Below are 16,405 nucleotides of genomic sequence, written 5' to 3'. Positions count from 1 at the left end.
AAAAGGAAAAAAATGAAGGAAATAATAAGTAGGGCTTATTGTCCTTCCAGTAACTTTGTTGATAGAACTAAACCATACAGGATCTGTCCTGACTATATTGCTCTTTTGACCAATAGACTGGTTCTAATCAACCAAATCAGTGCTCATTGGTCCATTTTACTAATTAAATTTACCTCTACCTCAGTGATGATTAAAACAATAGGAAAACAAGTACAAATGAGAAAAATATATTTTCAACTTTGAAGTGGTTATTATATTGATAGGAAAACAACAAAAAGTTTTATTTTTGTTTTCTAAATTCTCACCACATAAATGAGAAAATAGAAGATATAGACTGAACATTAGTTTTAAAAGAGATAAATAATCTTGTGAGTTAAGGCTTTTTAAAAAGAAATGACAGGAGTAAAAGACAACCAGTTACTTCATTCCAAAGAGAAGTAATTTTGAGAAATATAAAGTGATTAGAAAGTACAAAGAATCAATAAATACAGAAGAAAAACTAGTCACTTTAATATTAACTAAACTTTGTTAATTTAGCTTGTCAAATACAATGATGTAATCATTAGGAAACTGTTCACTACCAAGAGGAAAAAGCAGTTTCTAAGAAGGATTTTAAAATTAAACATCAGCTTTTTTGTGCTCAGTGACTATCAATTTCTTTTTCCAGTTCAACGCAATGAACAAAACAAACAGCCCTGGTGGACTTGTTTTCTTAATTTTTACAAAGTGCAAATGCAAATAATTAGGCAAGGTTTCGTATGTGGCCATTGACCAGGAGGAGGGTTATCTGATGGTAATCCTCAGGTCATGTGCCATCAGAGAAAAATATTGGAATCTCTCTAAATTAAATACAGCATGTTCGCAGGTTGTGTAAGAAATGCTCTTTGAAGATGCCTATGGTAGGAGGATAAAGGGCAGCAGGTTACATGGAGATGACATCTTTGGAAAAATGTTTAACGTCAACCAGGACTCCTCCACCCAGTTTTATGACAATGCTTGACATAACGCATCTGATTTCTGCCGTGGTCCTCTATCGCACAGTAGGTCAGCCCATCTTCTATTCTAATGGTCCATCTGGCTTCCATCTTAAAACTCTTTTAAAAGCATAGTCACTGTGTATTGTTTTTAAATTCATTTAGATTATAAATTCCGATGAATGGACCACATAGCTCACCGTTCATCCAGGTTTATAGACGTCTATCCTGAGGAAGGGTAAGCAAAACTAGAACTCCAGGAGCCCAGGAAACTTAGAGTCTAAATTAATGCAAGGCAAGGATGCATTTAAATTTGTTTATTTCAGAGGCTTATGATTTCAAAAGAAATCTGACATATTGCAGGGAAAGAAGAAAAAGGAAATAAAGCCAGCTTATATTTTGTTAGTCCGGGACTGTGAAATTAAGGATAATGGGTAGTAGGAACCACCATGGCTTCTAAGTGCTAGCACACTTAGGTGTGTTGAGGAATTAAGTTCTTTCTCATGGTATCATCTGTCTATTGCACTTTGTTTCATATTCTTACTGTATTTGACTCAATAAAGGTCATCCTGAGATGACAGGGATTGGGGGGAGGGAAGGGAGGAATGATGTTTGTTGACCCAGCTTGTAATTGGGGAACTGATTATTTCAGTTAAGATTCAGAAAATATTTTCTTGAACTTTTTAAAAACTTAAATGAAAGCTAGTGACTGAACAAACAATTGAAGGCTGAAAAGCCCTGCTGTGATCTAAAAACTTAATTTTTAAAAGTTGGCAGACTGGGAATAAAAATTCAATTTTAGCAGACATTGAAAGTGTCTTAAAATGAAAGGCTACACTGCAAATGTAACACAGTTAGGGAAATAAAACTATGCAGCGTCCTAGAGGAAATATTATGTCACTATAGGCACTGTGGTGATTTATAATGCATGGGAAAAAATAGGACTTCCAGGTCTGAAGGATCCCTCTCCCTATTCCAGGTGATAACTACATTCCTAGGATTATAAAAGGCTCTTTCAAAGAAAGTCTCATGCCTAAAGAAGTGTTCAGTTTTCCAGTGATATTTAATAACCTCTCTATTCATCACCTTACTTTTCCTACTCAACAAGAGTTCACTAAATCATAGCCTCCATTTATTAAAAATAAAGATTCATGGTTTTCAATGATCTGCATTGTGACTATTGTGAACACTGTACTTTAAAATAATCCTGCTGCCCTAGAAGAACTGATTTCCAAATACGCAGAAATACCACAATCAGTGAAGTGAACTTTGATTTTTAAACAAATCTTAAGCAAAAAAAAAAAAAAGGTTTGCCTTCAGAGACTTTGTTCTTTTCTGTTTTCACATCATTGAGAAGGAAAATGCTTTTAAGAGGAATACATAGATACTAAAATTTAATGAGTCCTCTGTTCATCACACAGTCTTACCTTCAAAAGGCAGCATGGAAGAATGGACGAAAGGTCAACCTTGAAGTCATTAAGACCTAGGTCGAAACCATGTCTCCAACACATACTAAGTGGATAAATATGGGCGAGACATTTCCTGTCACAGTGCCTCATGTAATTCTTTATACTAAAGATGAATTGTTTATTTGTATTGGTAAAAGGAATTTCTATACTGCACATACACAAAAATTCTGTATATATGTCTAACATAAATTATCTATCTATACATATATGTATATTTGTTACACCTATGTATGTGTGTGTATGAATCTTCACCTAAGAATTAACCTGAAGGTAGTAATTGTGAGAGACAAAATGAAAACAGAATTATTTCTCTCAAATGTAAATCAAATAAGAGCCCCAACAGCCTCCCAGTATTGTGCTCATTCGGATTACATTGCAAGGAAAGGAACTATCTTCCACAGTACTGTATAACGATGTCCTTTTAAATTCCAAGATTAGGATAAATGAAAATGTCTACTGTTGTATACAGGCTTTCCAATACTAACCCTGATCATATTTAAAGGCAAACTGAAATATTGCAGTGGAGGTCATAAACACTGATCTAAAACATAGGGAAACCATTTCTAATGAGGTAAACTAAAGATCTTAAATGGTTCATTTTTTTTTAAATTGCCTTTCCTGCTAACACTCTCCTCAGAAGCCAGAATCAATTTCAATGAAGACCAGATGCCTTTTCTTTAAAAAAAAAAGTTTTTGTTTTCCTTAATGGTATTTATATTAAAATATTTGGAGAAACATTAAGTTTCTGGTATAAATTATCAAAAGCCAACACACTGGAGAGGCAAGTTGAGCTCCAGAGCAGCAGCCTAAGAGCTCAGGGTTTATAAACGGTCATTCTTGCTTTCCTGTTTCACCATCTAATGCTGGGGGAAGTAACTACACAGAAGAATCCTGCCAGATGGGAGAGGCCCGAGCAATAGAAAGGCTTTTTTGTCACTCCCTTCACCATCACTACTTTCAAAGCCTCAGCGTTTGCTGGGACACCCAACCACTTTACTGATCCTCCCCCACCTATTTCCTTCCAGTTGCTTCCTTTTCATGTGGGTCTCAGTGATTCCCCCAGGGATTCTACATAGGCATAAAAGGAGTACACTAAATCAAATGACAGGATAAAATGGAGACAGAAGAATGGAGAGGGGTAATAAAGAGTCCTCACGTGACCTAAAGTCTGCTTATGGTTTAATATGGCCCTACTTGGCTGTTTTTACACAGATCCCTCAATCTTTGTGCACTTAAGTTTTTACATGTATAAAATGGAGATGATAATGGACAATCATGAGGAATAGATGCCAAAAACAGTGAGATATTTAGCTAACATAGATCCACATACAAATTTAATGAGAAATTTCACAGCTTCTATGAATACTCTCTCCTTATCTATCTTCTAGCATTCCCTCCTTCTTTGATACCAGGAGCCCAGTGATCTTTCCACCAACTCCTTTATAGTACACAATGCTATTTATAATATTTCCTCTTCCCCTACATTTTTCAAGCCTTTCCTTGCCTAGAGAGCAAGCTTTACATGGTTAAGCCTGACGTCTGAGATTTCTTTTGTATACTGTAACTCCTAGCACAGTGCAAACCATGTGGCAGATACCCCATTTTTCAACTGACTAATTAATCAAATAAAACTTTTAAATCTATGTAAAACTTTTAAACCTACATACAGACTCCACACTAGCCTTCTCTTCTTCATTCCTAGTTACAGGTAGGCAGCTCAGTGTTACAGGAATAGTATGCTGGACTCAGAGTCCAAAAACATGTGTTTGAATAATGCCTGTGGCACTAACTAAAGGCGTGACTCTCATGGCTTTACTTATCAGTAAAATGAAGGGGTTGTATTTAATGACCTCTAAGTTCCCAGCTCTATATCTATGACTTGTGATATAATTAAGCTACAAACTGTGTCAAAATTTTGGGAAAACTTATCTTACGCTTCAGGTTAGCATATTTAGAGGCAAAACTCCTGCATTCCTATTCTTGGCCTAAAAACTGCCTCACTTAGTGACTTTATCAAGTCCTCCTTCAATCTCTACATCCCTAAAATGAGAACAGCATTATATTGTTCAAATATAGGTGCTTCACTTTTCTCCACATGTGGCTTGAATAAAACCTGAGCGTAACTTCTAATCAATGGATTTTTTTCTTTCTCCCCACGTTTTCCTCCCCACCCCCACCTCCACTCCCCATCATCCAGAGTGATCTCATTTTAAGGGATTGGAAGTGTATACAGCATTCAGAGGTAGCTTTCTTTTGAACCAATATGAAAACAATTCAGTCTTTCCCATTTGATAGATTTTTAAGGATGCTTGACAGAATGTAATTATTTTGAAAAAAATTAAACTCAGGAAAAATTAGTTTTGAAATAAAGTAGAAATTAACTTTTCAAAAATTAGAAAACAGGAATATTTAATTTAAAAAATGAGAAGTTTAGGACTTTGGCTTAGATCAATAAGAATATTGCAAAGCCATTACATCTGACTTCCCTATAAGCAAATTCTGGTGCTGAACTCATTTTTTCCTTAACATGAGAATCAAAGAATAATATGACATCATGAAAAGCACCAGTTTTATCCTTACCCTGATGATTTTCACAATCCAATGAATACCCAGAATTGAAATAATTTGTCAAGTGTAAGCTTGCTAGTTTAAAAAAAATTATCCTTACTCAATTTAGTGTAATTATTACTTCCATAAGACTGCTGATGTTCCAAGTATTTTGCATGATTTTATACATACTTACAATATATGGCAGACCTTTCATAATTTTGAATTGCTACATATTTGAAATACATGTGCAATAATCTGAATAATACAGCAATCAATTTATTAATGTTCATGGGATGACTGCCATTTTTCTAAAATTATAGAAATACATTTTTTAAAAAAGAAAAATACTGAAATAGGCAACATTCTTTCAACCTCATGTTGACATGGATTAGGTGGGACGATGATTGTTTCATTTGTCACTCTCTTAACTTTCCTGACTTAGGTAAATGACCCAGGAAATAAACTGTGAAGATGGGCAAGTCAGGAACTACAGAAACATTAAGAACAGGACATATTGTATGAAAAAAAGATTATGACCACATAAAAAAGGGAGTGGACTGAATAAGCAATTATTTCAAGCAGACAAATATGCCAACCTTAAAAAAATTGCCCCAGGTGGGTCACATAATATTTAGCCAACTAGGTACTTTCATAGATTCCATTGCTTGTCATAGTTATGCTATTTTTATATGGATTTTATTTGACAATTTTTCTTGCTCACAAGTTTACCGTGTTACTCGACAAGTTACTTAACCTGACATAATTCCTTAACCTATCAAATAATAATAGTAATAATATCTGTGGAGCAAGAGAAAGGAGAAATGAGAAAATCCATAAAGAGATTCTCTCTGAGGATTTCGCTATAATTATATCACAGGCCCACAAAAATCCTGAAGTACAGCAGAAACAAGGCTTTAAGCAACAGGAGAGAAGGAAGTGGCATGGTTTATAATACTGATTTGATCAGTGAAATAAGGGAGTGGCATGGCTTAGGTAAGAAAGTCATTTCAGGCCTTCCTGGATGGAAAGAAGTGAGATGCCATCCAGTTTTACCCTGACTCACTACAAGCACTGGGTTTTTCAGTTTGGGCAAGGGCAAAGCTGTCCCTGAATGCAAGCACATATTGTCCTTATGGGAACTTTTCTGCAGCTCATAGCTATAACAAGGGCACTTTAAAAGCATTATGAGAAAAGATACTAGCCTAAAAGCCTGTTTTTAAGGAAGCTCTAAGGTGCCTTCCACCTCCAGTATTCTATGACCCCATGTTAATTGCAGAAAGAAAGATTACAGGAAGAGTTGTTTCGTTTCTCTTCCTTATAGCATGGTGTATGTAGAAAGGCACAGATCGAAAATGTAAAGACCCAGGTACTAGCTCCACCTCTACTTCTCACTAGCAGGGTCCTCGCAGGGCCTCAGGTTACACATTTAAAAAATGAGGGAATTGGATTAAATTATCCAAATCTCTTCCAACTTGCAATATTATGCATTTGAGACACCTTTCCTAAAGGAAGAAAGAGGAATCTGACTCCATCTTTGCCATTTACAGTCTACAGGGATTGGGGGATTATAAAATCACAGAGCTGAAGGGGCTGCCTAGTTCTACTCTCCTCATTGTTTATGTCTAAGGAAAGTGAGGGCAAGCAAACTTAAGCAATATGCTCAGGAATATTTTGGAGAAGGAGAGATCTATAGATATTCATTATATATACTACATATTCATTACATTCATTATATATACTATATTCATTATATATACTCCATTCATTATATATACTACATCATAGTATAGGATTAGTGATAAACTTTGAAAATACCAAATTACTTAATTAAAAAAGTTAATTTGAATCAATATTTAAATCATTACCTCGTGTTCATTTAGAAGATCACAGGATGATAAATCTAGAGCTCAACGGGGCTCCTCCTTTGGGAGGTGGTATATAATACACCCAGCCATTTCAGAATATATCATTTGGATTAAATTTACTCTAATAGAGTTACATTCTACTGGAGAAAGCACCAGGCTAGGATGCAGGAGAGCTGAAATCCTAGCCTCACTATTGATCTCCTCTGTAATCTTGAGTTATTTTTGTTTGCAATACCAGATTGTCCCCATCAGAAAGATGAGGACAATAGTAGGAGCTTCTTTCCCACTTTGGAAAGCAGCTGTGGTGTACAGGAAAAAGACAAAAAAATTCATTCTATCAGCTCTGCCACTTTTTAACTCTCACCTTGGGCAAATCACTTAATCCTTCTGTTCTCCACTATCCTAATCTATAAAATGGGGATAATAAATATCTGTTCTACCTACCTCATAGAATTGCTATAAGCCTTCAGTGAAACAGCATACAAAAAACATTTTAATGATAATAGTAATAACTAAAATTTATATAATGCTTATCACATTCCAGGCACTGTGCTAAACACTTTATAGATATTCCATCTGATTCTTACAATAGCCCTGTGAGATTAGTGATATTATTAACTTCATTTTACAGATGAGGAAACTGAAACAAATAGAAGTTAAGTAACTCACCCAGGGTTAACTAGTAAACAACTAAGGCTGGATCTGAACTCACGTCTTCCACACTCTATCTACTAAACCACTAACATCCCATATGTCATTTATTTTAGGCCCAAATGGAAAATCAATTCTTCATTTTTTGCAAATTATATTGAAACTATTTCAAAAACATTACATTAAATATCCTAATTTAGAGATGGAAATGAAGTATAAGGAACCTAAGACCATTGAAATATGGCTTTATTGCCAAAGTAGCCTTCTTTAGAACATCTCTCAAGATAAAACGAGATAATCTATATGAAAGTCATTTACAAATGTACATCTGTAATGTTATTTTCTTCCATACCCCCAAAGGAGTTGACCCAAATAGCCCAAGCCATCCCCTAGCACAGATAACTTCCTTCTGACTAGGAGAGAATCACAAAGAAAGGTAGAATTCAGAGCCAGACAATTCAAGCAAAAAGTTGATTTTGATATCTGAATTAACCCTCTCAGTTGTTTATACTGATCAAGTTAACCAAGGAAATGATGAATATACATTTCTTATAATCCATAGAAACTATATATAAACCATACCAATGTCATCCTTCATTTCCCCTCCATTATTTGTCTACAGATCAAAATTCTAAACAAAAATACACAGAGAGGGACTAACTCACGATAACAACGCAACTTGAAAATGAAGATAAATACAAAACATTTTTTATAGTGGTTATATGTAACAAAATGCTAAATTTCATAAATAAAATCTAAAATAAGCCAATTTACAAACAGATACAGACTCTAATACATAACTTCTGCTAGATAATATATAATTTCTATTTCTTCTCATCAACACTACAAAAAATCCCCACTACAGCAGTAAGAGAAAAGTAAAGGCTCATACCCAAATGATATTAAAGTTATAAGGCACTATCAATCAGGAATAATAAAATTTCTCAAAAACTCATTGTCAGAAGCCAATGAATTACTCCGCTCACCACCGTTCCTTCTTTTCCAAATCTTGCATGGGAGCAGCTAAAAAGAGATGGGGCACATCAGAATCAAAGCAAATAGACTTTTGACTGTAAAAGCTTATACACAGTTTGGCTGGAAACAGGATTGCCATGTCAAGTCCCAAGTTAGCCAAGTCGTTTTTTAAGGAGATTACTCTTTCCTTCAGGCTGGAATACCCTGGACTATGTCTGGAAAAATAACAACTCCACTACCTGGAAACTGGATTCCGTGTTTCTTCCAGACTTAACGTAAGACACTTTTCCTTATCTCGAGCAGAAGAAAAGAAAAGGCTTCAAAGTCCAAGCAACAGGTCATATTCTAATACCAATAAGATTAGAGGCTTTCCTATATCAGCTGACAAAGATTATTGGGGGTGGAGGGGGAATTATTACATTTACCAGTTATTTAGCTAAATCACAAAAGTTTCACAAATAAAAAACTTCTTTCTTGAACCAATAAGAAAAGCTCAATAAATTCCAAAATCAGAGATGAATTTAAAAATGTGTAAGTTAGATGGGACCTTAGAGATCATGTACGCCTACAGCATCATTTTCCAGGTGAGGAAACCAAGGTTCAGAGAGGTAAGGGATTTTGACCAAGGTCACACAGCTAATGTGCAACTCTGGGAAAAAAGGCAAGGTTTCCCAATTCCCAGTCCCACACTATTTCCACCTCACTACAGGATTTCACAAGACCAATTCAAACTGATAAATATGTAAAATGTACCTTACTTTCATTGAAGCACACAATACTGCCAAACTAAACCAGATTCAGTTAATAAATTTTATCTGGAGTTGTTCAGGAGTTAGCTTCCAAACTTTCAATTCCTGTAAGCTTTTGATTTCAGTCTCTAACTATACTCATAAACAATGTTCATTTATTATGGGAGAAAAAATTTAAACATTTTTTAAATGGGGTTGGGAGGTATACCTGTGATTTCATTAGTTTAGGAAAGTACTGGTAAAGTGCCTTCTTCTACCGATGCAGATCGGCACCTACTTTAGTTGACATGCATTCTTAAAGAGTTTTCTGGGGACACTGAGAGTTAACTCATCTATAGCAACACAACCAATATGTGACAGAAACAAGACTTGGGCCCAGCTCTTCCTGATTCCAATGCTACCTCTCTATCCATTATATCATTAATATTTTAATAACCTATTATTATCTAGCAAAAATAAAACAAATAATAATTATTTACATGAGAGTACAATTGAATTATGTAATATTTTTCTTCTGAAGAGTTCCAGGTAGTATTGTATCTTCCCCATGCATCTTTACTGTTAACTTTTTTTCTGGCCAGTCAATTGATTAGGTCACTTTTATAATGATGATGGAGAGAGTAGCTGCATACTCCCAGAAGTCTACTACAAATCAAAGTATGGAGTCCCAGTCTCAGCTTTGACATGAATTCATTGTGTCACTCTGGATAAGTCACTTAACTTTTCTAGGTGTCTTTTTTCCTAAATAAATTGTGAAAAATCAAGGTGCACAAAAAAGACAGATACTTGGCTATGAGGCCTACTGTATCAGACATGGTAAGGATTCTGCCAGAACCTTTCAAAAGCACTTCAAAAATAATTTTTCCACTATTACTCTTCTAATAACTTCATTTTATTCAGTTTGGAATTCCCTTTAGCTGTGGACAAGCGAACAGGACTTGAGAGTGGAGTGAGGAGATGTGGACTGAATTCCTGGCTCCATCCCAGCCTCTTACTGTCTTTGGCCAAGTCAATTAACCTCCATGTGCCCTAGATTTGTGAAAAAGTGGGCAAACTCTTATACTATCTAATTCATAGGGATATGTAAGGATTAATGAAATAGATAATACTAATCTGTCAAGAATTTTGAGCCCCTCAGAGTGCCAAAGAAACCCTAAGAAAATTAAACATTGCACAAATGGATACTCTGGGTTGACAGCCTCATCAAAAAACACCAAGAAATGATTAAGGTCAGGGAGCTATGTATCATTTGACCCATGGAATAGAGATATATACTTCTCTCAAGAGTTTCAGTATGGTAGTAGGGTAGCTTCCCAAAGTTATTCTGTCCTGAGAGACAGAACTAACCTAGGATGAATAGATCTGTGCTCTGGGCTACCAACATCTAGTAGGTCCAATACTCCATGGTGAATGAGTGTTCTCTCTCTGGCAACCACTATCTTAGCACCTCCCCTGGAAGCCCTGAATTGGCTTGTGTGCCACATTATGCAAGCAGGGCTGCACCTTCACCCCCTCCTGACTATACCCTGACTCACCCCCTACTTTGCACAAGGACTATTTTCCCACCTCTTGTGGGACTGGTCTCAGCAGCATTCTCCTATCCTATGCTGCACTGATATGACCTGCCTCTAATTGGTTTTGCCCCAGATACTAGTAGAGTGGAAAGAATATTGGCTCTTGAGGCGGAGGATCTGGGTTAAAATTCTGCCTTTGATTGCTATGCACTTTGTGAGGGTGGGCAAATTGCTTAACCTCCCTAGGCCTCAACTCCCTCATCTATAAAAAGATTGGATTAGATGATCCTTGTGGTCCCTTCTCCTCTAGAGCTATGATCCTATGATTTTACACAATTCATAATTACGGTTCTGTCTGCCCCATACATTTTATGTCAGATCAATGTGGTGAATCAATATTTGTCAAATACAAGTTCTCTTTTTATTTAAGTAGTTAAAAAATGAAAAATACCATCATATATAATGCAATTTTAATGCAAACAGTGATAAATGCAAGCAAACATTCCTGCATTTTCTAGACTATGAGGTCATCTCTCTAAAATGGTATTCCCTAATGAAGATACTTGTATATTTTCACACCACAGAAATATTGACCTGAGGGACAAGCCTAAGAATTTGCTGTTTTTCAAGGGTTAACAGTGCTTAGGTGGCCTTGGACTCCTCTAAGTCAACACAGCTAATCAATCAGCATTTCAATGATTTCTAAATTTCCTCTGACACTCTACAGAGGGGTGGGAGAAAACCCTTGCAAAATGTGTTTTCTTTGTTTGTTATTCTGGACAAAGCTGATAACGAGTTGCAGCTGCTGTACAGAGTGTACAGCTTGTGGAGGCAGGCCATTGGTTGAACTTAGTGAGAAACGCACAGCAGCCAGGGATCTGCCTGGGGCTGAAGACAACTCTGCTTTGTAAATTGGACAGCAAATTCTGCTCCAGCACATGCATATCATTAGACAACATAGTGTGCTGAGAGAACAGTTTGATTGGCCAACAAAAAGTCTCAGGGGGAAAGAGATTAAAATCTCACAGCTCAGCTGAAACAGTTACACAGCCTTCTAACCTGAGGAATTCACCTCTGTCCATCTCGGTAAAGATTTTTCTAATCCAGCAGAAGGAGCCCCTGAAGGCATCAGCATCTCCAGAGACCATTACTGCCCCAGGGGATTTAAGGCCTGCAGCTATGCTGGAGGCCTCACAATTCCTACTGGTTAAACTGCTTCCTACAACTCCAACCCTTCATCAGACCCTACACTTGTATTTAATTGCTCTTTTGCTATATAATGAATTTTTGGTATGAGGGGGTGGGCAGTACTTGATTCTGTGTCAAATGGATATAAAGCAAATTTTTTTTCTTTCTCCCTTCAATATAAATTTGGAGCTGATATAATCAGAAGTGTGGGATTGTCCCTATAAGACTATATATTTTACCTAGAGTGACTGAGATAAGCCTTGAAAGACAGGAAATACCAACTTATGTTAAAATATTCCATTTAAAACACAATGGAAAAATAAAATGGCAGAATTCATTCTAGGAAACTAAAGATGTATACACATATACATATACATGCATATATACATATTTCTTTTCTTATCTGAACCTGTGATTTCATCTGTACAGAGGGATCCAAGAAAAGAAAGTTCTTTTAATAAAGCAGATTAGCAACTGTTCTATGACTTGACTCTTAAAGAGTTACCTGGGGCACTGACAAGTTAAGTTACTTACTCAGGGTCACACAGCCAATACTTGTGAGATATGTGAGGGATAGGACTTGAACCCAAGTCTTCATGTATCTGAGGCTGGCTCACATGTATAAACATACAAAATGTATGTGTGAATGTATGCATACATGTGTATGTGTGTGGATGGATGTATATGTGTATATGTATGTGTGTATATATGCATATGTGTGTATACATACCAAATGAATATAGATTAAATTGCCCCCTAAGCCTCATAATCTTCATGGGAAGTGGTACAGCACGACATCTCATCAGGGCAATCACCTATGCTAGTACATTACTGATGCATATAAAAAAAACCTCTCTGAGCAGAGTAAAGAATGCACTTCTATTGTGGGAGATTCTGATTTTCAAAACAAAAAATACCACCCTGCAGTGCTTTCTGTATTCCCACTCTGCCCTGCAGTATGCTAAAGATTTTCTGGTGCTCAAGGCCACAGAATACCACTTGGTTAAATAGCTATTTTATTCCCTAGTCCCAAATCCCCACAGAATGTCCCACAATTTACCTTCCTAAAACAAGCTCTGGTTCTCTCTTGCCTCTAGGATAAAATACAAAATAGTCGGACTGACTCAGACTAACTAAGGCCTTCCACAATCTAATTCCCACTTATCTCTCTCCCTCCTTCTATTCTCTTCCAACTTACCTTGGCACAATCAAACTGTAATCTAGATATATTTACTGTTGTAGAATGGACCTGATTCAGGCCAGTCCCCTGGTAGTTTAGGTCTAAGAGTAGAATGAAATGAGACATGTGTATATTATTCAGCAATTAACACAAGGAGTCTTACTTAGACAGAGCATAATATGGCACTTAGCTTTGGTAGCTGTGGCCCCTTTGCCTCCATACAGAAATGTGCCTGATACTCAGGGCAGAGGGTGGTAACATGGTGGACCTTGAGATAAGCACCAAGTTGGAAGAGGTCTGACTCCAGGTGGATGTGCCTTTTTATGCATATAATTAAGTAGCCCCTAGAAAACTATATTCCAGGGGAAATGGACATTGAACCAGAGACTTCTAGACCAATCAAGCTGGACAGCTCCCTTGGATTTTAGGGGAAGAACTAACCTAAACTAGATTGCACACAAATCAATACCAGCTCTTTCCGTTATTTATCCTATCATATTTTCACATGACATTTCATCTCCCAACCATATGTCTTTGCACAGGTGGTATCCTGCCTCTGGAATGTCCTATGTTCTTACTTCTGCCTGTGTAATGACTAGGTTCCTTCAAGACACAGCTCAAGTACCATTTCCTACACAAGTACTTTCTTTTTCTTCCCAGCTATTCATGTTTCCAGGTATTATTTCCTCTAATGTTCCTTTGTAGTATTTTGTACATCATTGGCATCTGTGTACCTGTTTTCCCTTCTCCCCATCCCCAGGATAAAGTAAGCTCCCTGAGGAAATGAATTGCTGCGTTTTTGTTTCTGTATTTCCAGTGCCTAACACTGAGCTGGCTCCTAGCAGTCCCTAATCAATGTTTACTGAATTGAGTACTTAACAAATAGCTACCCACCAGTCCCAACTATATATTACAAATTATTTAATAACATCATGTAATTAAAGTCACTTTGTGATATAACCTACTTATACCTGCCATGTTTTCCCATAGACCTTTGCACTACTTGAAATTCTGATTCCTCAGCATTTGTAGGGGTCCATGATTCAAAGACATATACCATCACTGAGAGGATATTGGTGCTAAAAGAAAATGTGAGCTTTTCTGCAGAGCATAGCATGAGATCACTGAAAACATTATATAATTAACAAATGTAACCCAGTCTGTTTCTCATTTTATTGTCCAACATTCTCCTCCCAGCCTTGCTCCTGACTTCCTGACTTGAAAAACATGGTTCTGTTGCCATCTTATCCTCGAACTTCCCTCAGCTCCTGAGATCTCTAATCATCCTTGTGGCCTTCTCAATATACGCCTGCAGGGCCTACCCCCTCTCCCTCGGTAATTCCTCCTAGGGTCTTCATTTTGTTGAGAGCTCCTAATTAGCCTTCATTCCCTTCCCAGCCCTGCTCCTCACTTCCTGACTTCAAAAACATGCCCCTGTCCAAGTAACTTCATTTCCTACCCACTCCCCCTTCCCACTTTTCATTTTCCTTTTGTACACTGTCACCCACCAACCCCACCTCCAATCCCATTAAAATGTCAGATCTTTAAGGGCACGGGTTGTCTTTCCTTTTCTAGTATTTATAACTGCTGTGCCTAGAATGGCACCTGGCCTATAGTATATACTTAATGAATGCTTTTCTTTCTTTCCTCTAGGTCTAGTTCACAGTTCATTGGTGGTACCTATCTAAGATAGATGTACTGAAGAACTAACTCAGTGGGTTTCAAATATACCCCCTTTTATCCTTCACCTTCTAGCTTCACTAGCTTCTTTCAAGTCCCAACTAAAATCCCATCTTCTGCAGGAAGCCTGTCCCAACCCCTCTAAATTGCACTGCTTTCTCTCTGTCAATGATGTCCTATTTAGCCTATCTATAATTTGTTTGTACATATGCATTTGCATTTTAAAAGAACCTTGAAATCAACAGGAACCACTTTTTGTTGTTTGGACTTCCCATAAGACATCCCCCATAGTGCTGGTGAATACTAAAGATGAGCATACACCATCTTTTTTGTGTCACCTGATATTTATACCTAGCAACTCACAGAACTAAGTTAACTTCCCACTCACATCTGCCATAGAATCTTCTATTTTTTAAAAAAAATATATGTGAGAGACACTCTGTATGGAGGGCCTTTATGGATATATTCCTCTGCTAAGAGAAATTAATGATGTTTAATCAGTAAACAATAAACATTTAGATATTTCCTATAAATCTCTTTGTAAAGATGTGATCTGCTATAGAAAAAATAAACTTACAAAAGTCTACCAGTTTTCTTCTTACATTTCAATCAATACAATTCATTACCTTTAATGAAAGCAGAGGTAAATGTAAATGAAATAAAACAAGTCTTGTGAGCAAAAAAAAAAAAATCATTTAAATGTGCATGACATACATATGATTAAACAGTTTCTGCCTGATTGTCTCCAAAAAATAATCATGGAATTGTTGGAAGGGATCTCAGAGACCATCTAGTCCAACTAGTATGAACCTAAGAAAGAATCTCTTTGGTATAGCAAAGAGAGAGTCATCTCACGTTTTACAGAGCTCCGTAGTAATGGAGAAGTCCACTTCTATCTGGCATAGAATCTGGATGGATATTTGGAATCATGAAGACCTAGGTTCAAATCTCACTGCTAGTGCTAGCTAGGTGACCATGGATAAGTCCTTTGGCCCCTCTGAAAATCACATTCCTCATCTGTAAAAAGAGAATAGTAGTATCCATAATGCCTACCTCACATGGCTGCTAGAAGATCAAAATGAGACAAGGTATACAAAACACTTTTTAAACTTTAAAGTGCTATGTATTCAAATATTTATATATATTATATATATATGTATATATGTGTGTGTGTATGTATATATATATATATATATATATAAATCTGAGACCCATTGATTGGGACATTCCTTCCAATGACACATATCACAACCCATCTATACTGGCCTATCCTGTGCAATTCTTGTCTACATTTTTCCATGAGTTTGCAACAAAAGGGTGGACTCCAAAGTGCTGGAAGTCATCCTGACTTTCACCAAACATTTATCTGTCTTCCTTGCTATGTGACTAACCTGTCTTTGTTTTCAATCATGTATTTAACTAATATCAAAAATACTTTATAAATATGTTATTATTAATATTATTTGGATATATCTGTTAGGAATGTTTTTCTTACATCAAGCCTAAATTTGACTCTTTGCCAGTGCTGCCTGTTACTTCTAATTCAACGTTTTGGTTTCAAGCAGATCAAGTAAAATTCCACCTCTATATGACAGAGCTTCAAATACATG

General features: G+C 36.5%; 1 long non-coding RNA gene across 1 annotated transcript; it reads left to right on the top strand.

Annotated features, from left to right (window-relative positions):
- The first annotated feature begins 833 nt into the window (after nucleotides 1–833).
- LOC140509694 (uncharacterized) lies at nucleotides 834–15,379 on the top strand. The gene is made up of 4 exons (XR_011968883.1): nucleotides 834–1,044; nucleotides 8,678–8,759; nucleotides 13,658–13,791; nucleotides 14,769–15,379. It is a non-coding gene; the product is annotated as an uncharacterized lncRNA (long non-coding RNA).
- Nucleotides 15,380–16,405: the final 1,026 nt, after the last annotated feature.

This window comes from Notamacropus eugenii, chromosome 6, assembly GCF_028372415.1.
Source record: "Notamacropus eugenii isolate mMacEug1 chromosome 6, mMacEug1.pri_v2, whole genome shotgun sequence".
In the NCBI taxonomy this organism is placed as follows: domain Eukaryota; kingdom Metazoa; phylum Chordata; class Mammalia; order Diprotodontia; family Macropodidae; genus Notamacropus; species Notamacropus eugenii.
This window is presented reverse-complemented; position numbering and strand designations above follow the sequence as displayed.